This window comes from Sphaeramia orbicularis, chromosome 1 (genome assembly GCF_902148855.1).
Source record: "Sphaeramia orbicularis chromosome 1, fSphaOr1.1, whole genome shotgun sequence".
Lineage (NCBI taxonomy): Eukaryota > Metazoa > Chordata > Actinopteri > Kurtiformes > Apogonidae > Sphaeramia > Sphaeramia orbicularis.
In genome coordinates, this window is record NC_043957.1 from 33,796,492 (window position 1) to 33,822,146 (window position 25,655).

Consider the following 25,655-nt stretch of genomic DNA (forward strand, 5'->3'; position numbering starts at 1 on the left):
TTCTGTTGGGTTTCTGTAGAATTGACTTAGAGTCTGGTTTTGACCAACTCTATATATAAAATGTCAAGAGATAACTTTTTGTGATCTGGCACTATATAAATAAAATTTGATTGATTGAGTGATTTAATTGGTTTTCCCCTGTAAGTCGCTTTGGAAAAAAGCGTCTGCCAAATGCGTAAACATAAACATAAACATAAACTGCCTTCACACGCTTCCTGAAACTTGCGCAAGTGTTCCTCAAATATTCGGGTGACAACTTCTCCCATTCTTCTTTAATAATATCTTCCAGACTTTCTCGTAATAGTTTTGCTCATAGTCATTCTCTTCTTTCCATTATAAACAGTCTTTATGGACACTCCGACTATTTTTGAAATTTCCTTTGGTGTGACGAGTGCATTCAGCAAATCACACACTCTTTGACGTTTGCTTTCCTGATTACTCATATGGGCAAAAGTTTCTGAAAAGGTATGGATAATAGTGTTAGGTATGATTATGACATCAATATATGTTTGGATTCAAAACAGCTGACGTAGTGCCTGCTGAGAAAAAAACAACTAAATGTTCATTGTAAATTTTGCTTCCCCACCCTGTATATAAAAAAAAAAAAAAAAAAGAAAAAAGAAAACTGTCCACCACAAAGGACATTCCATAAAAAATTTAAAAACTGCATCTGAAATAACTGTTGCATCATGATGTTTCCAATATAGGCACTTATTTAATAAAAAACAAAAAAGCTGGTACTTTGCTGACATCTCCTGGGTTTCAGGAGGTTAAAAATGTCCGAGTGTGGCTGTAGGAACAGCATCAAAGCTATGTGAAAATGCACATTTTTTCTACATTTTCCCTTTGTGCTGGTTACACATGAGCAAAGAACCAAAGGTTGGGGTTAATGAGGACTTCTGTGTAACCTAACATTCCTGAGACTTGTATCATTCCTCCACTACTCCTGTGTCTCCCTCTCTGACCTCACTGAACATCAGAAATCCCTTTCCTCTATGCTTGGCTTTCTCTAGCTTCACATACACAGAGAAACACATTCTCTTTGACTTGCACTAACATACATAAAACATACAGATACACACACAAAGTGAACCCCTACACAGTCCTTTGAGTATCAAAAGCTCGGGAAATGCTGATTTCATTAAACAGCTGTTGAATCTCCTTTTCTGCTTTCTCTCTCTTCTTCTCTCTTGTGACCAGAGAGATATGTTGGGATATAAAAAAAATAAATAAATAAAAAACAACCTCTGACATGGTTTTGTTCTCTCTCAGTTTCCCACTGTGAGAATGTGTGGTTTGTGTGAAGTGTGAATAGACCGTCTCTATTGCAACCACTGACCGGACACACTTGTACGGGTGCAAAGTCGCACTCACATCGTAACACTCCCCCATGCAAGGGTGCGCACAAGAATCGCGGTACACGTTTGTATAAGCACACACATCTATTGTAATGTGTATTCTTGGAGAGTATCGCTGTGTGTCAGGTCTGGCACAGTTTATTGTCAGCTCGTTTAATTAAACCGGCCCCCGACTGTGAGAGGAAACAGAGGAAGAGGAAACGAAATGACAAGAATGGTTACGGATAAAATGCAAAGGAGGGGAGGAAATGCAAAAATCAGGACAAAATGAAAACAGAGGGTGAAAAGAAGAAGAGAATGGAGACAAGACAGAATAAGATGATGGAAAAGAGCAAAAGAGCTGAAGCAGAAAAAAAGAAAACATAACAGGGAAAGCAAGATTGAAGATACAAAACACAGATGAATGATGAGCACTAACTCCAGCTCTACTACTACAGGCTCAGGGCAGGGATTGTGTATATGTGTATGTGTGTGCATGTGTGTGTGTGCGTGTGTGTGTGTATGACAGCCATGTGATCTAAGGTCTTCAGTGTCACTACACTGCCTGTGCTGTGATAGCAACCCATTCATCATCGGAGCATCTGGTGCCCTTGCAACAACACACGCGCACAATACAAGCTCCTACACACAAACACTGGGCATTCTGCATAACGTTACCTTTGCTCCCACTAACCCTCCAACCTTTGCTTTCTGATCATTTATTTTCTATTTTCCCAGATCCCTCGTTCTCCCTCGTGCCTCTGTCCTTCTGTTCTCCATCCTCTTATTTTGACGCCCTTTGTACTCTTTTCTTTTTCTCTCCATCTAGCTCAGGGGTGTCAAACTCATTTTAGTTCAGAGGCCACATACAGCCTAATATGGTATAACGTGGGCCGGACCAGTAAAATAATAGGATAAGAACTTATAAATAATGTTGACTCCAAAGTTTTTTCTATGCTTTTGAGTGAAAAAAGTAAAATTCCATTATGAAAATCTTGACATCTACGAACTGCACTTGAACATAACATGATCAAATATGAACAACCTGAAAATTCTTAGGAAAAATAAGTGCAATTAACAATATTGCACCATAGTTATAATTTATACATGTGAATCACAACGTATAGATCACAGTGGATCTACAAATACACAAAACATTTAGGGACAGGCAGAATATTGTTACAATTCCACAGACTTGTCTTAAGATATTTCAGGTTGTTCATATTTGTTCGGGTTATTCACATTTTTTGTAAAAGGCTAGTCTGTAAATATAAGCATTTTTGTGTAATTTAACTTTTTTTTTTTTTTTTTTTTTACACTGAAACAAAGAGGAAAAAATAGCTTTTTTCATTATTTATAGGTTATAATGATAGTACTTTACTGGTCTGACCCACTTAAGATTTTTTTTATTTTATTTTTATTTAACCTTTATTTAACCAGGAAAAGGATCCCATTGAGATTAAGAACCTCTTTTTCAAGGGAGTCCTGAGTCCAAGTCCAAGATTGAATTGACCTAAAATTATTTTAACATCCTTGATTGTTAATATCTTAGTGTAATTTTTGCATTTCACAAATTCATCCCAAGGGCCAGACCGGACCCTTTGGCGGGCCGGATTTGGCCCCTGGGCCGCATGTTTGACACCTATGATCTAGCTCAATCCATCTACAATTTCCCTCCTAGTTTTCTCTCCTTTTCTTCTCTTCATTAATAAGCGTATGATGTATGTGTTAGCACATATATAAACTTGCAAACTTTGACATAGATGAAGAAATGCATTCATGGCTTGGGGATGTTAAGAAAATACAAAAAAAAAAAAAAAAAAAAATTCCTAAGAACAGGAAGAAGAAGGTACGGAAGAGGATAAGGGCCACTGGAAAAAAAGAAAAAAAGGTTAAAAAAAATTTGACCTTTTTTTTTTCCAATGGCCCTAATCCTCTTCTGTAAGCAGACTCAAATGCTCCATTGGTTCATCAGATTAAAGCAGGGGTGTCAAACTCATTGTAGTTATTGTAGTTCAGGGGCCACATTCAGTTCAACATGATCTGAAATGGGCCGGACCAGTAACGTAATAAGAGTGGAAAAAAAGTCACATTACATTATGAAGGTGGTTACATCTACAAAGTTTCCTTAAAAATGTGAATAACTTGAACAAGATGAAATTTATCAAGTGAAATTTTATAATAACAACAACAACAACAACAACAACAACAATAATAATAATAATAATAATAATAATAATAATAATAATAATAATAATAATAATAATAATAATAATTCTCTTTTCTAGGCACCCAAAGTGCTTTAATTTATTGACCCATTAACAATATTATGTATTATTATGCTATCATTTACATATGTATATTGTAACTTAAAGTTCAGAGTGGATCTAAAAATACACAAAACATTTAGTAATAGGTCAAATATGGGTAAAATGACACTTCTCATAAGACATTATACGTTGTTACGTATAATATATATATATATATATATATATATATATATATATATATATATATATATATATATATATATATATATATATATATGTATGTATGTATACATTATACGTTGACATTATCTACAAAGTTTCCTTAAAAATGTGAATAACTTGAACAAGATGAAATTTATCAAGAAAAATAAGTGAAATTTTATAATAATAATAATAATAATAATAATAATAACAATAATAATAATAATAATAATAATAATAATAATTCTCTTTTCTAGGTACCCAAAGTGCTTTAGATTATTGACCCATTAACAATATTATGTATTAATATGTTATCATTTACATATGTATATTGCATCTTACAGTTCACAGTGGATCTAAAAATGCACAAAACATTTAGTAATAGGTCGAATATGGGTAAAATGACACTTCTCATAAGACATTATAGGTTGTTCATATGTGTTTGGATTATTCACATTTTGTGTGAAAGGATAGTTTGTAAATGTCACTATTTTTTTTAATGGAATTTTCCTTTGTACACTAAAACAGAAAAATTTGGAGTTGTCATTATTTATAGGTTACTCTGTTATTATTTTACTGGTCTTACCCACTTTAGATCATGTATGTGGAACCTGAAGTAAAAAGATTTAAATACCATTGATTGTTAATATCCTCAGTGTAATTTTTGCATTTCACAAATTCCTCCCAGGGGCCAGATTGGACCCTTTGACATGCCATATGTTTGACATCTATGGATTAAGGCAAAATAAAGAGGGAAAAAAAATGGATTTTATTATTTTTCTTAAACAATAATTTAAGAAGTTATTGAGGGCCGTGTAAAATGACAGAATAAATGTGATTTCAGGGACCAAAACAAAGAACATCCTATCAGGAAAAGGCTGCATGATGTCTGAAAAGGCACTAGCTGAACCAAAGTTCACCTCTCTGTAAAAGCACAGACAAGGAAATTGTAGAAAACAGTCAATATGTCAATAAGTGGCACCATGTAGGACAGGTAGGGCACTAACAGAAACCAGCACCAGCTTCAAGGGAGAGCCGATATTAGAGCTGGTATCCAACTGAGGTGGTTATCACAAGAAAGAAACAAGAAAAAATGACCTTTGCTAACCTATGATTCAAGGAAAAATTCTAGTGGGTTTGCACTGTTACCTCTGTTGAGCAACCTGAGTAAAGACCCTTACCCATGGGAGTGATTTTACTTCAGTGATGGAAGATGGTTGTACTGATGTCAGACCATATAGTGGTGAAAAAAGCTTTTAGGACACCCCATGCATTTGTGATATATTGCATTAGGAATTGTTATAAAGTTATTGAACTCTGCCAAGTATTGTTCCATTCTCCAAAACCACATGCTCGCTTCTGCACATGCTCTGTTCCATCAAGGTCAAAACTGGATGATTGAACAATATAATGAAACACATCCAGGACATAACATGTTGAAAATATCAGGAATTTAATTTAGTTATTATTTTGTTGTTAACAATAAACAAAAATATAATAATTTGCCTTTGCATTTTTTTCCCACTGCTGTATGAATACTGTTAGAATTATACAGTTGAAGAACAGGTTCAGATTTATTATTTGTTATTCAATAAAAACATCCCAGATGCTGTTATAGAATGAAATTGCAAAATGCACAGCATGGAATAAAACTCAGAAAAGATTTTAAAAACACCAACTAAAGAAAACCCATGTATATGACAAAATATTAAAAAACTGCACTAAAATAAATATATAAATAGGTTAGTAAAGGTAAAAATATTTCACAAGGGAGGGGTCACTATTGCACCTATTATAGCACATTCTGTATTGCACTTCACCCCCTCAGCTTTTGTTGAGCAGTCTTATGGCCGTTGGATAAAAAATATTTAAAAACATATAACAAACCTAAGGATTTTATAATTAGAATGCAATATGTATAATCACAATAACTATGTTTTGTAATTGGAATGTAATACAGCAGTTATATAAAAGTTGTGATTTCTGTATTTTGCTGATTTGCTCTAAATTGTGTAAGAAGGTAACAAGTTTAAAAACGTGGAATGGAAACACAGACAAAGGGACACAGATGGGTTAGTTTAGTTTTCAGGAGTGTGAGTGTTTTATTGTTTTATTATACATAACGAAAAGAGTTTAAGAGGTCTGTGGGGTAAGGACAGGGGGTGACAGATGTAAGGTGGGGGAGGCACAATGTCATTAGTTAAGGCCAGAAAGAGACACCACCCCATGTATGTCCATAAAGGATGAGGAAAAAGGTTTTTCTGGGGTCTTGAGGACAGGGAGCCACAGAGATGGGTTCTATGTTTGGAGACTTTATGTCTGTGGGCCTGGAAAACTGATTCTCTGTAACCTTGGGAAACCACATATCTGTATAAGTTTGATTAATGTTCATTAAATGATCAATTCATTGTTATTCTTAAATCTGGTTTCAGGTCTGTTTTATGATCAAGGTAATAACCAATGTAATGAACGCGGGGGATATACACCACAAGCAAAAAGTTAAGGATATTTCTCTTTTTTTTGTCTTTTTTTGGTCATTTTTGCCATTTGAGAGTCTGGTTTCGACCAACTCGATATGTAAAAGTGTCATGAGAAAACTTTTGTTATGATTTAGCGCTATATAAATAAAATTTGATTTGATTTGTAAATAAAACTATGTCTGGTCATTAAAAAAATGTGTTTCAATTCAATTCACACACAAAAAAGTAAAAAGCGCTGTGCAAGAATCCCAACTGGAAAAAAAAAAAAAAAAAAAGCCCAAAAATTAAAAATATCCTCAACTTCTTGTTTGGAGTGTAGAATTGGAGTCAGATTTGTAAGTAGAGTCCCAACAATACCAAAGTCAAGAGGAATGGCTCATTTGTTTAGCTTTGCCCTCCTTCTTCCTTGTGGAGCACAGGGCCTCAACATTTATTTCCACTTTTTTCTGTCTTTTGCTGCCTTCTTTATTTTCTCCCATGTAAAATCAGCCAACTTTCACTTTATTGTTTTCAACAGCGCCCTCTATTGACGAGCCGCCACAGATTAATAAAGTTGCGAGCTTCCTCTGTGGAGGTCATTTCAGTTCAAACCCCGGTGGTGCCACCAGTTTACAAGACACTTAATGACTCTAAGTGAGATCATTTCCTCTTGAAAACGGTGTTCTTTTAAAAATTAAAGCCAGTTAAAACATCATAGTGAAGTCATGAACCAGATAAGGCAGCCGCACAAAACGTTTCTCATTGCTACTAGTGTTGTTACTTACATTATAAAATGTTCATGAGATTAATTATTGAAACAGGTTGGTCTGTGTGTGATTAAGGATGCAGAAACTCTACAATTTTAAAGACCTCAGAGTACCACCGGCAGAATTGGCTTAATTGCCTGTCCCTGTCTACAGTACAGATGAAGGCAGCAGCCTCTTGCATCCTCATAATAACCCATATTTAGCACACATTCACACTGACAATTATGACAACCCTACTGCAGGGTTTTCTCCGTGTTTTTCTTCCTACCCGCTCTCTTGGTTTCACTCCCCTTCCTACTCACAGGCGACCAGTCAGGTGACCATCACACTATCTGGCTGTGGGTGTGGCCACAGCGTTTAAAACCCACCATTTACTGATCAAAAATCTTTAATAACTGCTGAACCACTAATCCTATCAATTAGGGATACCACGTTTTTCCAGACCAAGTATGAGTACGAGTACTTATAATTGAGTACTTGCTGATACCAAGTACCGATATGAGTACTTAATAATCCCATTCCAGTTCTTAGTTCCTTTTGTAAATGTGCTTTATTGTCGTTGTCGTTAGTCTGACTGGAACAAAGTGCTGCTACTGACATTTAATGTGTTGGAATGAGCGTATCTCAATTAATCCACCAGGGGGCGCCGCTCTTAATTAACCATGTGGACAAATACCACGAAGAAGAGTAAAGTTTTTGAGAAGAAGAAAGTCAGTAATAATAAACATGGAGACGACAGAAGTAACACTAATGTGATACTAATATTAAAGTGTTTTCTCTACCTGGTTCAACACGTAGAGAAAAGACAAATGAGCGAGAAGTTTCGTTTTCACTTCTGCTGGCGGCGGTCCACACCACTCCGTACTCCCGCTGGTATTCTCATTCTGTGTACGCATTTGCAAGCACCTGGAAAACAGATGGAATGTGCGCAGAGGACGGACAGAACGCTGCGTCCGTATCTGTCTGTCTTTAACGTTACTTGCAGTCAGTGTTACTTTTATCACCGTCATTTATTTGGTTAAATCTCCACACTCTTCACACTCCCCACACATTATTCCTCCTCCTCGTACCTGCTGCACTGAACTGGGAATGTCACACGGCCGTAAGTGGTATCGGTGCATTTGTATCGGATATCTTTTACGAGTACAAGTATACACACTGAGTATCGGAGCAGATGCCGATACTCGCATCGGTGTCGGTGCAACCCTACTATCAATACATTCAAATAATTCAAGTCAAATACAGTTTATCGGTTTTCAGTGGCATCACATATGAACCATTTGAATTTTCAGAAGCTCCATACAGTAGTGAACATGGAAACACAGTCATCTTCTGCAAACTTGATTCATCAACAAATCCCACATAGTTTCACAAATAACAGTGGCTGTAGATGCTCACTTCTATGTCCAGTTAATGATATGTTTTGCTGAAAATGTAGTCTAACTTTTCTCCTATAACCTTAATAACCTTTGAATTTACTTTAAGCTTTTGCAAACATGTGTATCAGGGTCAATTATTTCGCAGCAATGTGGTTATGCAGATGATTGTGTATTGTTTGTTGATATAATTACACAAAATCTATTCATTTTATTTTCATTTGTTTTGGTTAATGCCTGACATTATGGCCTCAGTCAGTATGTGGAACTTTTAATTTGAGTCTGTTCCCCAACGAGTAATTTACAGTGTGACACTGCCTGCTATAACTACAGTTTTCACGCCTTTACTTCTTTCTACTTCTTCTTTTGTTCCAGATTTCCATGGAGGAGGTAAGCAGTGGTGTAGTCGGGAGAAATTTTTGGTTTAGCCTCTGCTAATTTAATTTTTAAAATGAACTGGCTAGCTCAAACTGTATGAGGTGCTTATGATGTGCTGAAACACATTTCTGTATCATTTGGTTTGTGTAGGGGCATGTTTTATGGGGGTCGCTGACCGGAGGTTTTTGTGTCTATGCCACTTTTGTTAGGAGTCGAAAAATAATAAATGGAGACTGCCTCCACAGTTGTACATGCGGGTCTCATCCTTAAAAACACAACGCAGAGTCTGACACCACTGGTTACACATTTACATGCTCAGTAACATAAATACAGGACATTTTTCACTAAAAAATACAAAAGAAAATATTCTAATAAATGGTGATAAATCACTAGGAATGGTTAAATGAATAGAATAATGGTCTATAAGGGTTACGTTTTGGAAATGTTAGGTGTTCAAGGCAAGGTTAGCGCTTCCACCTCATAGCTAGAATATTCTAGGTTTGATCCTGAGCCAGAGTGAAGCCTTTCTGTGTTGACTTTACCTATTTAAATATGAGTTAATTATTTCAGTGCCCTTGCCCCTCAAAAACCTCCCCAGTGTCCCCATCTGTATCTCTTGTGAATTTCATTATGACAGGGCTTTTGCATGCCCACCTTATTTTACTCTAATGGAAACAAATGCATCCACTGATTGACATTCATGATTCAGTAAATTCCCATAATCATGTCCATTTGTGTACCTGCATTTAGATTCGTCGGCCCTGAATGTCAGCATGCATCTGTATGTCTACCAAAGATACAATGAAGCAGATATGAACCAATCAGAGTTTGACGTGACAAATGTAAACCCAAAAAGAGCTCTAAAGCATATACTATCCACACAAACAGACACACTCGCCAAATTGATTGAATGCACCAGACAAAAACAGAACAACAGAGAGACCGAGGGGGGAAAAAAAGAGTGATTTGCTGTCCTTCGACGGGATATTCGTCTTGCGAGCTACCAACACACAAACGTGCACACAAAACCCAACACATAGAGACATTGTGTATGGAGAAGTGTCCAGCTTTCGATATGAAGATAAAGAGCGGGTGAAGACAAGAGTTGGATTCTAAAATCACATTTACAATACAACACAGTGAGTGACAGCAGAGACAGCTAGGGCTTTCAGATCCAATGTACAGAGCCTTGCCCTGGCTTCAAGTTTCAAAGACAAAGACCATACTAAAGTACATTTCAACTGTCCAAACTGTGACTGGTCTAACTGAATGGGTTGCAGGATATTTTTTTTATCGCTGATACAGGACATCTAATTTTCAGAGCACTGTATATGAAGTGGAAAAATCCAACGGAGCTTCAAACCTTTTTTTCCACATACTAGTATAATGTCTCTATAGATTTTGATACTGTTCCTCATGCAAAACTTGAACTTGAGTTCAAGGCATGTAGGCATCATCAGGGGTATATCCCAGTCAACAGTAAGCTAATGTGAAACTTTCGAAAAGTGATGTGGAAATACCAAGTTATAACTGCACGTATACGGTGATTCACAGTGAGAGTATGAACTGTCTCGTCTCAAGCAGTTAAACATAAAATGAGCCATATTTGCATATTAATAGAGTCTGTATTTTCAGTAAAGGGAGAAGAGGAGATTTCACTTCAACTATTTTTGAAGAGGTGCTTGCAATGTTTTGTGGAAATACCATAGCAGATTAGTTTTACTGTAAGATATTTTGTGTGGTATAACATGACTAGAGGGAAAATATCATTCAATGGTATTTTATTTGTAAAAAAAAAAAAAAAAAAGAAAAAAAAGTTCTCATCACAATGAAGAAGAGCACAATTTTGCTTGGTTTTAATCATTTTAGGCAGGACAGAACCATATCATAGAATCATTATACCCTTATTATTATTATTATTATTATTATTATTATTATTATTATTATTATTATGTCAGTAAAATGTTTTGCATTTAACATTATTATGCAGCAGTAATGGGGCTATATGAAACCAGAGTGTTGAAATGTAAAAGCTTTGAAAGTATGCCAAAGATGCCAGTGTATTGGATAGTTGACATATGAACTGAATGGGGGGGGGGGGCTTTGATAAGTTCACCATTTGTTGATCCACAATTCAGACTAAACTGTGACAGTTATGACCTTGTTTGGATGATTCCAAACAATCTTTAGTGCAGCTAATGACAACACAGACCATACAGAAAACAGAGGTGACTTGTGGTTTTACTGTGGCTAAGGATACAAAACTATAATGTAAACTATCAGCTGACAGCCCATGAAGATCGTAACACAGTGTTGTTTTGACTGACTGTCAAAAATATGGCTTTAAGTTTGAAGACAATTTGATGATACCATAATACAGACACGTGTCCGTAATGAGCTCTGTTGATACGTAACACTGACTCATTGATGGTTTCTACGTATAAATCCACTTTACACAGATAACCCCATTGTGGTTATAATTCTTGTGGTCATTACTATTTTATTAGACACGTTAGGCAAATGCAACACAACCAGCTCAGTGAGACAACACTTCTAAACGGACAGATATACTCAAATTGCACAGGATTTGAGTATAGCACAGCAGCATGCAGCCACACATCATAATCATCCAGGTTATTGGCTTAATTAATATGAGTGAGAAGGCTGTAATGAAAATCATTTTGCATGTCAGTCCCTGAGATCACTGAAGAGCTGAACTAATTGTGAAGTGCATCTGAGCATGCAATGCAATACCAAACATTTGGCAAACATTGTTTGAGTCACTGTCAACAGAGCATCGTCTTTGGATGTTCAAAGTTCTTGTTCTGTGTCTTTCTGGTGATGAAAACAGGATTTTATAATCCACAATAATGAGTTTGAGCTCATGGAGGAGACGCTGCTCAGACAAACTGTGTGAGATGTTTCATCAAACTGAATGATTAGCATTCTTCCACTCCACATAATGAAAGAAACACTTCTAGTGTGGTGTTGCTATCGCTGTAAACCAGCTCTGCTCCGAGACACCTGACTTAACAGAAATACCCTCATATAATTACTCACAAAAAAGGTTTCTTGGCAGTGAATAACAAAGATAATGCCCAGTCCCACTGCCCCAGTGTCCTGCTCCACATAAACATTGTAATTAATGAGGCTAAACATGGCGCCATTGTCTAGGTTTCATTTTGACAATAAAAACTCGGAAACGGCTACTGCTTACAGAGGGATGGCTACACTGGACGACTCAGATATTTCTAACAGAGCGGAAAAAACAAGGGGCGCTTTGAAAGAATATGAAATGAGGACTGGGAGGGGAAGAAACAAGGCCTGGATCAAGACGAGAGATGTAGCATGCATGACAACCCACACACATTCATGCACACAAGCGCACACCAGTCCAATGTTCCAGCTCATTTCAGCACAACATCATCCAACGACACAGACGCTTCAGAAGTGTCTGGTCTCACACTGGTTTCACAGCCATGGGAAACAAAAATCAAAACGGCAATTTTCTTACAACTCTACCCCAAAACTTTTGTCTGTGTGTGAGGGAGCAAACAAAACCGAAAGACCATAATCAAAACAGTGACCTCTGACCAGGTCATCAGAGACACGCATGCTCTATCGGCTCCAACTTGCCGCAAATGTTTTTCTTGGCATGCACACAATTCTGCATTCATAATTTAATGGACGCTTTTAACTCAACACATTTCAGGATGGCTTACCCAAGAATGGCTCTAGTTGTTGTCGTAACCCTGACTGTGGAAGTGTTAGGCTAGCTGTTTTTGTTATTATGCTTTTGACACCAGTCTCTTTAGCGGTAACTGGATGTGCTTCAGCTGGATGCCCCCTATTCTTTTGTCCAAACAGTTGGTCGCCTCCCCATCTGTCTTTCCTTCCTTTCCTTGCATTGGTAAAAATACACTATCTATCTTACACTATCGTTGCATTTATCCCATTCTCACATCCGCCTAACAGCATGGTTCCATTTAGCCATTATATCAATTTTAACCGGACCTATCTCAAATATGACAGTTGGGGGTTGAGATTATTTAAACTAATCTCATGTCCTTTTCAATCATTTGCTAAAGTTACAATCTGCTCTCCATCTCTCACTCTCTCTCTCGTACTGTTTATAAAGTTAGTTTTTGTGTAGTTACAGGCAGTTAAATGAGATAGGATACTCCACTGGGAATTGTTCCTCATCTCATTTTTGTGTTATTTTTACCATCTTATTTACAATACTACAATTACCTTTTGTTTTCAGATTTACAGCTTGTCCTCAGGGCTGCTTCCCCACGTCTTTCAATGTACAGTATGTTTTCAAAATCAGCAATGTGTCCACCCATCATTGAGGTGTCCTTATTAGTCATGTTACATAATTGACCGAAAACATTAAGAAACATTTCAGGTGGGGGAAATGCAGCAGTGTGCAGTCGGAGGTGTTCTCAAAATAGGCTTTATTATATAAGTTTAATAATTTCATTAATATTTTTGCAATCCCCCTCAAGTACTCAATGTCACAAATGGAAGCGTATTTGTTTCCGGCCAACTCCTCTGCCCTCTCTTTCCATCCCTCATTAGAAAAAATACCCAGAGTTTGGCATGGAGCAGAGGAGGTAGGGCTGCAGGGGTCGCAGCTGGTACCCTGCACAAGGGCCTGGCACAAAACAAAAAATAGCAGAGAAAAGAGGAGATTGAGAAAGAACAGAAAATAGAAGATGGACAGATGGAGGGCAAATGAAATAGAGAGCTAGAGGGAGGGAGAAAAAGGGATAATGATGATGAGACTTCAGCTGGTCAGAATAGAGCTACGGCCTGGATAGAAGTAAAACTGATTGAGCTGAAAGAGTTATGGAGGGTGAAAAGAGGCGGATAGAAGGGATGGGCGGCAGATGGGTTCATCCTTGTAACCCTCTGCCAATCATGTGTTTTAACAAAGATTCTTGGACACAAAAGAAGAAACAGGAAAATAAAAAATAAAAAAAATGGAAGAACAGCTTGAGATCTTGCACTTTGCCTCTGTTGTTTGTCTTGTTCCTTCAGACGGTGGAGCTCTTTGTGAGCAGCTTTTCTTCACAAATTCATCTCTGATAGCCAGATTGTTCTCCATGCTTCATACTAGTTCTGTTCCAGCCTTGGAGAAAGTTCTTGCTGAAAACATTCTCATTCAGGAATAGAGAAAAAACCTGTGTGACTTGTGGAGGAGGAGGGACATTTATACAGAGGGAGGCGAACCCTGGCATTAAAATGGATAAATCCTCACAAAAGAAAACACCGCAAAGAACCCTTGCAGGGCTGCCTTACTGCATGATCCAAAGGAAATTTGACATTTTGCGTGCGTAGCTGCAAGCGCAGCCATTGTTGTGTAATGTGGTAAGGGGGGTAGTCGAAGGGGTGCCAACTAACCAACAAAATGCCAGCTGAAATAGTCAGCCAATGACTTATTCCAACCGACTACTTCCTTTTAGTGAGACCACACTGTCCATCGTCCCCTGTTCTCAATGACTCATTTACTTATTGTATATTAACCCTTTCATGCATGAATTATGAGAACCTTAATCAAAATTTTTTTTCCTGTTTTTATCCTCTTTAGCATGAAAAAAAAAAAAACAATGTGATTGATTTTTTTTTAATGAACCTATTTTTCATGGCACTACAAAAATGTCCACTCAGCTGAACACCATGCGTTTAATTTTTGAAGTAAAGAAACATGCATTTACTGACATACTGTGTGAAAACTATGAAATAAAAACATTTTTGTCCTCCTGAAACCCAGCAATGCATTTCTGTCCTCTGTAGGGGACAAAAGTTTGACACCTAAAAAATGCTGTCCATTGCAAAGGACATTCCATAAAAAAAAAAAAATAAATAAAAACACTTTTTTTAAAAAATGTCTCAAAAAAAAAAAAAAAAACCCAAAAAAAACTGTTGCATTATGTGGTTTCCAATCAAGACAATTGTTTAATGGAAAAAAAGCTAAAAAATTTTCATTTTCCTGGGTCTCAGGAGGTTAATGCTGCTAATCTGATGTTTTCTCACATTTGAACATACTATAATAATACTACGTAGTTATTACTCACTCAAATAATATGCAAAAAAAGAAAAGAAAAAAAAATGTTGAAAAAAAAAAAACTCTGTTAATTACATTCTAATAACAATTAACAGTTGATTTCGATAAAAGAACAGCGTAGTTATAGTAATGGTCTGAATGTCAGGGTATGGGATGGGTCATAAGTGTCCACTGTGTTGGCTGATATGGAACTAAAACAACAAAACCCATGAATATACAAGAGAACAGCTGGAGAAGAACTGTCCACTGGAGTGACCTGTATGCATGAAAGGGTTAAAGGTCCCATATCTGAACACTTTTAGCTACACCATTTCTATATGAATATTAAAGACTTGGGTAATGATGTGGTCCAAATATAGATTGTAGATTTGATTTACCTTCACTGTCCCTCGAGTCTTTTTGTGTATTTGTCACAAACACTGGCTCTGACGTCACTATAGAGCAAATGTCACTACCACCCATTAGCAAATGTCCCGAATGGCTGAAGCACAGATCAGATTTTAACACAAAGCTACATAAACACATGGTAAATATGTGCAGTTGCATTTACTTTTTACACTCCTCATCCATCTCTGCGATGACCACCTTGTTAGCTTTAACCGATAACGGGCACACTGCAGCTAAACATGAGCGGTAAATACTACGCTAACACTAGCCAAAGGACTACATCTTTGCTTTGCTAAAAAAAGTGTGCACAAAGCCCCACCAGATATGTTCACATGAGTTAGCTAACTGTTAGCAGCAAAAAAATTATAAATTCAGATGTTACTAATGTCTAAGGAAACATGCGATGAGCTGATGTAAATTCCCAACAATAAAATCTCTCAGTCTGGACTGTAATATTTCTTGGAGGTTGTAGTTTTGACACTTTGATGCAAGAATGATACACTTTTCAGAGCTAGTTTTCTGACATTAGTTTTCCTCATAAAAGCAGAATAACATCAGCATACCCTACATGTCTTATCAGAAAATATTTCATTTGGAAAAAGGCCTGACTATGAATATCCAAACACTATGTACTGTATCTATGACACCTGTCAGTTCCAGCATTGGCTATTGCTATATTCATAATAATAGTGAAATAGTAGTGTGCAAGTAAATGTCCCCACTGTCATATAATAATCCCACCCAGACTCCTTTTGCAGTTTCACTCCTCTTTGCAGACTGATTGGACAGAAATCACAGTGCTACAACTTATGCCAAGGCAGGCAGCTCATTTTGATGAGATGAGCAGAAAAATAAGACTGTTTGACTTGGCAGCATGAGACCAGCAGAAAAATACTCCATTCATCCTTCTTAAAGTTCCTATTTTATACAGAGTTTAAATGTGAGTGTCTGAGGGCTGTTATCTATTGTATTCATATTTGTTGAACCACACAAAAGAACACCTTTCACTTAACTGTGTATAGAAGGTGTTCTTCAGGTACACCTCACCTCCTTACACCTAAACCTTTCAAATCTCTACAGCTCTCTCTATACACACAAAAATACACAAACACAAATGCCCATACTCTTCTATCAGATGTTTGGAGTTGGCAGTCACCCCAGACATCTGTCTTTCTGTGGTCAAAATGTGCCAGACTGGACCAGCTCAGCCCAGCCCAGGGTCAGCACCATACAATACATCACAAACCGTTCTCTATCTCCCACTTTCAGTGTATGTATGTGTATTGGGTGTATTGTGTGTGTGTGTGTTCCATCAGTCCTCACTCTCTCTCCATCTGTCTTTCCTTGCCGCTGCCTTTTCCTTTCTGTATCTCTGACTACAAATGCAGCCCAGCTCAGGGTCAGCTGCATGCTCCACATTGCATATTTCCCTTTCTACCTCCATCTCTCTGACTTATTTCTTTCTCCAGTAGACAATTTCTACATTTTTTAATTTTTTTTTTTTTTTTTTTAGTGTCACACCTTCAGTCTTTTTGGTTTGCCATGTGTTTTCTGCCCTGTTGTCCCTTGTCTCACTATACCTATATAGGCGTCCTTCTCTCTTCTTCTGCTGCTCTCCATCCCTCCCCCGCTCCTTTCTCCCTCTCCTTCTGTTCTGTCTACTCGCCAGCAGAGCCCCAGGGTTAAAACATGCTGGCATCCACTCGTCTGGCAGGTGTGTGTGTGTGTATGTAGAAAGGAGGGGGTTGCTTCATTACACAGTCGACATCTGTAGTATATGTGTGTGCAATATCTAAGTTAGTTTCATATAAAATGTCACGTAACATACGAGAAATGCCAGTTAACCAGCTGTAGGCGCTCTGCATGGAAGAGCAGTGTGTGTGCATGTGCCTGCCCGACAAATGAGTGTAGGAATTAAACATGTCTTTTGTTTGTATAAATGTAACCTTGGTATCATTTTGTCGCTTTGTGGATTAAATTTGTCAAATACGTAAATTGAATGTAAACATCTTGCGTGTTACACACATTAGTTGCTACAATTCATTCAAGTGGAACTAAACATCAAAACATGTGTTTTGAGCTGTAAATGGAATGGATGTGACTTATTTGTGATGAAACGCATCCATTCTGGTTAAAATACACATGAAAATCGACAAATATTTAACAATGTGCATTTAGCAGAAAACCCTGTTAAAAAATCAATTGGGGGGGTAGTGGCTCAGTTGGCAGGGACTCTAGCTCTATTCCCATCCTGGACAAGTTAGTGCATGTGGACTAGTTGAGGTGACAGTTCACAATGCTGACTTGCCTTTGAGCAAGGCACCAAACCGCCCCATTGCTCAGGACGCTGAACCATGTGGCTTTCTGCAAACATTAAGTGCATATATACTGGTTCTGTGTGTATTTGGGTCTAGAACGGAGTAAAAAAAACTGAATTACCCCAATAAGATTCTAATAAAGGCTTCTTCTTCTCTACATGGCGGTCACTTCATTGAGATTCTGCAAAACCTCATTCATTTTCCAACAACTCAAACTGAAGCTGTTATCTGTTTTCTGAACCACCAGACTCGTGGAAATAACAGTGAAAAAGCGTTGTAAAATACCACAGTTACACAATAACATAGGCTGCAGATGTACACATTTTATCAGGAAATGTAGACAGGTTTTCAGAGCACTTCAGGGCTTTAACTCCCCATGGGAAAAGACTGACGGTAAGAAAAAGCAGCAAAAATATTCTAAATATAGTGTACAGGTAAAGGGATATTATTTTTAGTGAGCCCCTTTTCAAGTGGTAAATCCAGTAAAAAAAAACAAAACAAAAAACACCCCTCAAACTACCAACTTAACTTTTTTCAGAGCTTTGTGTGGTTCTGCATAAGTGTCTTGTGATTCTCTGTTATACCGATGTCCCTGAACTACTCCTGTCTCACATCCACACCTGGACATTCATCACTGATCGTTTCTGTCTCAACCTCTTTCTGACTTTTTAGGTGGAGGTTGACACAAGAACACTCCAAGTAAAAATCATTATCGGCAGCAGCATTATTTATTTCAGATGAATATTAAAATAAAAATAAAAGAATAAAAATATGTTAATTCAGCTTCTCGTGTAAAGATTCACTCTGTCCTTTGCCGTCTTATAAAATGTTATAAATAATGTAATACCCTAGGCTTTTGGACATGAAAACAAGAAATCTCAAAACAGTCTTCTCTATGAGTTTGTTTCCAACACAATTAAGAAAAAAAAGTCAGTTTTCTCTCTTATACTCATTAAAATATTCCAAGTTAGTATCAGGGCTCAAAATTAACTTTTTGACCTAGGAGCACTGTGCTCCTAACCCTAAAAAGTTAGGAGCACAGGCTAAAATCTAGGCGCATCACTATTATATAAAAAATTTGGAGAACAAGCAAAACTCTTGGCCATACCAAGTAATATTCCTATTAGGGCTGCACCATTTTGGCAAAAAAAAAAAAAAATCCTGATTTTTTTTCCTCTAAAAACTCGATTTTCGATTTTGATTTTGATTTTTGGGTAAAACTACAAAAGACAACAGAAGTCAGAATGTCGTTTTCGTGAGCAGCCCACAATGCAAGGCACTGCTCTGACCTCAAATCTGTGATGGTATCACGTGATGAACCCCCAGAAGTTTATTTTTTCTTAATTAAATCTTTATTGAATGAAATAGAGTATACAAACAATGTATGCAACAAGAAAATAACATAAGTTTGCCAGGGGGAATACACTATAATACAATGTCCAAATCAGAGCAAATACTGATGGCTTTTATAGCCTTTTTGTTTCCAGATTTATTGAACAGCTTTAAATAAAGTTCAACATCTTTCAAAAAATAAATAATATTTGTTTTTGTGTTACAGAACTTACATTTGTGAATGAAAAATTTAGCAAGTAAGAGGACTAAATTAATTATTTAAATTTTTTATATATATATATGTATATATATATATATATATATATATATATATATATATATATGTGTGTGTGTGTGTGTGTGTGTGTGTGTGTGTGTTGTTGTTGTTTTTTTAAATTGTATTTATTTATTTATTTTTTTCCTGGGTATCTGGGCCCACAGAAGTGATACCAATGTAAGTCAGTGACAGGCATCAGTCGTGCGTGCGTGCGTGCGTGCGTGGACCAGGTTAATATAAGTGATCCACATGCGGTTCTGTTTAAACTGAGGGATCCGTGCGTGGAATAGACTGACCCAGGACACGCTGGAGGGATTCTATCCTGGAGCTGGTGGATGTGTGTGGGCACAGGGCTGTGTGGGCTCCTCTGCTGAGGCTGATGACCCCGAGACCCGGACCCGGATCGGAAGAAGACAGTACGGTACGGATCCGGGACAACGGAAGATGAGTGATCCGCATGCAGTTCAGTTGCGGGATCCGTGCGTGAAGCCACGGCTTACATTGCTATAAGTACTGCGGGCTCATGAACACATTTAAAGTCCGGCCATTGCACGGAGTTCTAACCGCTGTCACTGATAGGAGGAGGAGCCTACGGGAGCCCGCAAGCGCACGGCCCGCAGGCACGAGAGAGATGAAATCGATTTTACGATTTCCCTTTTTTAAAAATCGTCCTAATTAAAAAATCCGATTTCGATTTAAAATCGATTAATCGTGCAGCCCTAATTCCTATATGTATTTAAGCTATGTTAACAACCTAGAATAAAGTATTTGAATAGAGTATGAAAGAAAAAGCTTACATTGACACAGGTGCAAAACAATTGTCAATGTGTGGTATATACTTTAGTTGGTTCTTGGAGAAGAAAGACGAATCACACCATTATTTGCAACAACCAACTTTTTTATTTCATGGCCTAAAGGCCCTTAGTCACTGTGGTCTACACCACGCCTGAAGTCAAGTCTCCTTGACCTGGTGCCAGAGTGTAGGTACTTCCTGACCGCTGGCAGTGCATCGAAGTCATGCAGTGTTGGACCATCCGCAGAGATGCGCACGCGAGGGGGCGGGGACTAGATTTTCTGCTTCAGTCAGCGGGGCGTGGAGCTTGTTTATTTTCAGCTGACGACTTACTTCTGCAGCCATTATTCTAGGCGCACGTATTCATTTTCGCTCATTTTTTTATTGGCGCACCGTGCGATCGTAATCTCAAAAACAGTCGCACTACCGAAATTCTCAGGCGCATGCGACCGTAATTCAGTCGCAGTCACGAGCCCTGTAGTATGATAATTAATTACTTACCAGCATATGAATGTGTTGACATTCTGTAACAGTTTCACTTCATTAGACAGAGAAAGTAACTGCTGTTAGTTATTGTGCTGGCTAGTATTCACACATTACTGATTTGACTTCAGGAGCAGTTATCATAAACTAATTTACTGTGCCTGGGTACAACTTCGAACACTTTATTCTGCTTCCAGACAATTTAACATGATAAGTACACTCAAAGGCAATGAAAACGCAACACGCTAAATTTTGGTTTATTTTTGTTCAGGGTGTGAGTAGTCCAATTTGAGTTCTTAAGTGACCACTGGGGTCATAATGTGTACCTCATTACACATGAATGATCATCATGTAACTGAACAGTGTGAGTTGTACTCTCATTAATCCCTACTGAGTAGAACACATGGGATTAGGAGTTGTGCAAGTACAGTGTTTGAAATGGAGTGGTTGTCTTTCCTATATAAAGGCATGATAAAAGCCACACAAAACAACATTTTTTAGTGTCATAATGCCATATCTGCTGACTGAATAACGGAACAGGGCCCTGGGTATGCTAGAGGCAGGAGTAAGTGCCCGGAAAATGGCTCACCGTTTTGGGTGTAGTACGTCCAGCATCACCAGACTGATACAGCAGCACCATGAAACAGGTTCTGTAAATGACCGACCACATCCAGGACGCAAAAGAGTGACAACGCCTTATCAGGATCGTCATATCGTCCTAAGACAACCTAAGACGCTTAGTCAGGTCCTTGAGGAGATGTTGTACTGCCTGTGTGGATGTTCATGGGGGTCACACCCGATACTGACTGTTCTTCTGAGTAAATTTTTTTTTTTTTTAATCTTTTTTTATTATTTCAAATTATACATTTACACAAACATGTACCCATACACAGGGGACTACACAGACACAACATATACAAACAAACCATACAACAAACCTACTAACCCCCCCCCCAAAAAAAAAAAGCAACAAGATAAATAACGTTATCAACTCCTCTTCACAATACTAAGGGCTGACTCAATACAATGCAAACCAACAACACATTTCTCCGTCAAAAGGACATAAGTGACAGCAGGACACTCTTGTTGACAGTAGAGAAAAAAGGATTCCATTGTTGATAAAACAAATTAATTTTTCCACAAACAGAAAACTTAATCTTTTCCAGCTTTAAAAAGAAAAGTAAATCATGCACCCATTGCACAAAAGTGGGTGGCAGAGGATCCTTCCACTTAAACAGAATCATACGACGGTCTAATAGTGTACAAAAAGCTATCGAGTCACTTTGGGCTTTGAGGCAGGAGTAAGTGCCCGGCAAGTGGCTCACCGTTTTGGGTGTAGTACGTCCAGCATCACCAGACTGATACAGCGGCACCATGAAACAGGTTCTGCAAATGACCGACCACGTCCAGGACGCAAAAGAGTGACAACGCCTTATCAGGATCGTCATATCGTCCTAAGACAACCTAAGACGCTTAGTCATGTCCTTGAGGAGATGTTGTACTGCCTGTGTGGATGTTCATGGGGGTCACACCCGATACTGACTGTTCTTCTGAGTTCATTTTTACATGTGTGTTCTGTTCATTCTTGTTGCTATTCTTCATTTTCACCTTGTGCTCGTTATGTTTAACCCTTAGGGGTCCTCGGTCACAGCCCCGTGACTGAATCACATGACATATTCAATACATCGTAGCGTTGGAAGTCAGTCACGTAGACCACTGGGAACAACTGTATTTGAAAGTGCAGACTAGAAACACTCTCCCACTTTTTATTTGATGTTGATAGAGCAAATACATCCAGAGATATGATGGTTTAACGTGAGTAAAAGTATGAAAATGAGGTGGGGGGGCGTTATATTTCTGACCATATATTTGACTTTTTTTTAGTTCTTTTACAAAACAGAAAAAAACTGGCCAAATCTGCGGATTCTAATCCACAGACTGCATTAGTATTACAGGTAAGGGTGAGAATGACCCCCACCTGAACTGGATGTGGAAACCAGGAGGACCAGGGGGATGAGAAAACCGGAGAAAACCACTATGTAAGGATATGCTTTTATGTCAAATATTTGAGTATAGTTTTAATTAATTACAATTTAGATTTTATATACCTAATATTTGAAACCAATATTTACTTTTAAAGTCCTTGAAAAGGTTCATTAAGCATCTTTGTGTTATTTATGCAATAAATTGTAGACATTTTTCAAATCGGATTTTATATTTTTTGTGTCTTTTTTGGGCTTTTATGTTGATATAGTAGGTTAAAGTGAAAAAAATAACAGGCAGATGAGATAGATGAAGTTGTGCTGACAAAAAAACATACCAAACATGGGTAGAGTAAACATTTCTTTATATAGTATATAAAGGCAAAACCAAAAGTACTCAAAAACGGCCAAAATAGGCTCACACCCCTAAGGGTTAATGCATCTGTTTATTTTTGTACAAATCGGCTCATTAACACATTTAATTCATCAAAGTCAACCCACCAAACGTATTTGAACTGTTAAAATGAGAAAATAAATTTTAAACTGGTGTTGCATTTTCATTGCCTTTGAGTGTATGTTAGGATTTCCTCTACTGTTCATCATCTGTGTGCATAGCTTGTTATTTAGCTTACGGTTTAAAGGCAACAGTGTCACTTAATATGCGCCTCGTTGCTTTTGTTGAACATCTATGACCCATTTGTGCAACACTGACTTGCATTATATTGCTATGCGACACTCATCTGACATAGACCAATTTTGATTAGCTTATTCTTCCAGGTCCTTAATGTGTATTGCTAGTATTCCAGCCGTGACAATAATAAACAACCACACACACATTCACTGTCATCGTGGCCATAACAGTCTAGACGCAATCAAATTGACATTAAACTCCTTAATGGATATGACAGTCTCACCAATATAATACAGCTGTTAACACTGTCTATACAACTGCTCTGTAACCAGCACAGCCGCCTGCCAAACTGCTACTATAACAGGTTAATGGTCAAAAACAGGCACAAGCAGCTATATATACCTTTAAATACACCCCTACCCCTACCCCTACCTCAACCCCTTTTTTTTTTAATTGCCATCAAGGCTCCTTTGTTAACAGGTCCATCGGTGCCTTTACTAGCGAACGGAGATTCTGATTCTGTCATGTCTTCATTGAAAAGAAAACATAAAACCAGGCAACCACATGCACTTAATTAGACTGTTTTACTCAGGTTACACACACATCCACACACTTCTATTTCACTCGCACACATACACACACCATGATTAAAGACCAAGGCCATCTGGCGCTGTAAAGAGAGTGAGGAGAAAGCGCCCTCATGGATGCTGATGCAAGCCTCGAGACACGTCCTTTATATCTTCCTTCCTCCCTTCCTTAGTTCTGCTCTTCCTGTTTGCTCAACTACATCCTCCATTTTTTTTTTTTTTTTTTTTTGCCTTAGTCCTCCGTCTCTCACTATCTTCCTTCCCTTGCTCATCCTTTCCTGATTAAACACCACATTAAAACCAAATTATCCATATTTCCTCATGTTTTGGAATGAATGTGGGAGATAACCTGTGTACCCACCAGGTACCTCTTTTCAGCCAGCAGCACTAAACAGATGCTCAGAGAGATTGCTGGTAGTAGCTCCTGCTGTTGCTATGAGACTAATGAAAATGTGTGTGAAGCTCAGCAGATTTTCACTAAAAGTTAAAGCGTTATTCATACTACATGAGAAGCATTGTGGGGTTTACATATAAAACAAGATGAAGGTAAAATCGCTGCTTAGTTACTATATGCATGACAAGTTAAAACAGTGTTTTTCAACCTTGGGGTCAGGACCCCACTTGGAATTCAAATGGGGTTGCCTGAAGTTTCTAGTAATTGATAAAAAAAGAAATAAAATAAAATAAAAAAAGAAACTTACTAATAAAAAGTATATGGTGAAGCTGAAACTCAAGCACTGTGGTACTGTTTATCTGTCAAATGTTCATTGTGGTCGGTTTCAGATGCTGCAGCTCTTTCATAATTAATAGTTTGAGTTCTTGTTCTTGATTTTGAAAACCACAGAGTCCAAATGAATGTTGTGACATTTATTGTGATACTGAATAAGCATTACATAGTATAATCAATTCCACAGTCAGTGCATTCTTTAATTAAACCTAAAGGCAGTCCAGTGGAATATTGTATGTGGGACTTTTTTTTCGGCCAGGCTGTATACTGCACCATATTTCATCATCTTCCATTTGAAACTTTGCTTTGTCATCTTCCTCCATCTGTAATGAGTGTTTGGGCCATACAGTATAAATGATAGACCCTATTATGAAACAATACATGTACATTTTAATATTGTTCTGTGGTATATGGTGTTATATCCCATCTGTTTACATATAGACACACACATATAGCACTGTGTAAAAGACTTAGGCCGCCTTGAACTTTATTTTTGAGAACAAGCACATTTACTTCTCATTCTCTTTCCTTCACATACAACAAGGAAATACAGGAAATATGTGCACAGCCTTAAAAAACAAACAAAAAATTGGGCTCTAAAGGTTAAAGTGACTAATTACTGTGACCTCTGACCTCATGACAAGGAGCAGCACAAATGGTTAGAAACATCTGACATGTGGTGAATGAAACCTGCTATAAAACATCAGAAAATGAAAACAGTAAATCTCATATTATCTGAACAAAAGGGTTAAAGGTATGTTAAGTGCCAAGAGAGGTCACATGAAGTACCATGTCTTTGCTTGATAGAAGCTGATTTTCTCTGATGCTGTACATACTTCAGATATATCCAGATTGTATCTTACAACAGAGACTGAGAAATGCATTCGTGTGATCATTAGAACCAACAAACCTGATGATGGCCTAGGACTTTTACACAGAACTGTATGTGCAGAATATCTACAGCAGAATGCTTTTTGATACTTACACCATAGTTTTTGTACACTGTGTGAATGATTACATTACAAATGAGTGAAAAACTGATGTTTCTACCACATTAAACGTGTTAATCGTCATATGAAAACTACATTTACTATAATACTAATTGTCAAAACTGTACTATTTGTTCAATAGTACCATAATGAAGCGACACTGGGTTACAAAAAATTTTTTTTTGCAAGTTGTCTAGTTTTTTTCAACTGAATTAGGACCATTTTGCACCGCTAAATCCAAAAATGACATCTGTTTTTCTCAATCAGGTCAGGTTTTTTCTAATTTGATTT

At 37.6% G+C, this 25,655-nt stretch overlaps 1 protein-coding gene and 1 long non-coding RNA gene across 2 annotated transcripts in view; both read right to left on the reverse strand.

Annotated features, from left to right (window-relative positions):
- The window catches only part of LOC115427402 (zeta-sarcoglycan), a 737,662-nt gene that overhangs the window by 375,219 nt on the left and 336,788 nt on the right, over positions 1-25,655 (reverse strand). The window lies entirely within an intron of this gene.
- LOC115427409 (uncharacterized) lies at positions 7,272-24,961 on the reverse strand. The gene is made up of 4 exons (XR_003936489.1): positions 24,883-24,961; positions 23,671-23,676; positions 18,573-18,579; positions 7,272-7,282 (listed from the first exon to the last, which is right to left on the reverse strand). It is a non-coding gene; the product is annotated as an uncharacterized LOC115427409 (long non-coding RNA).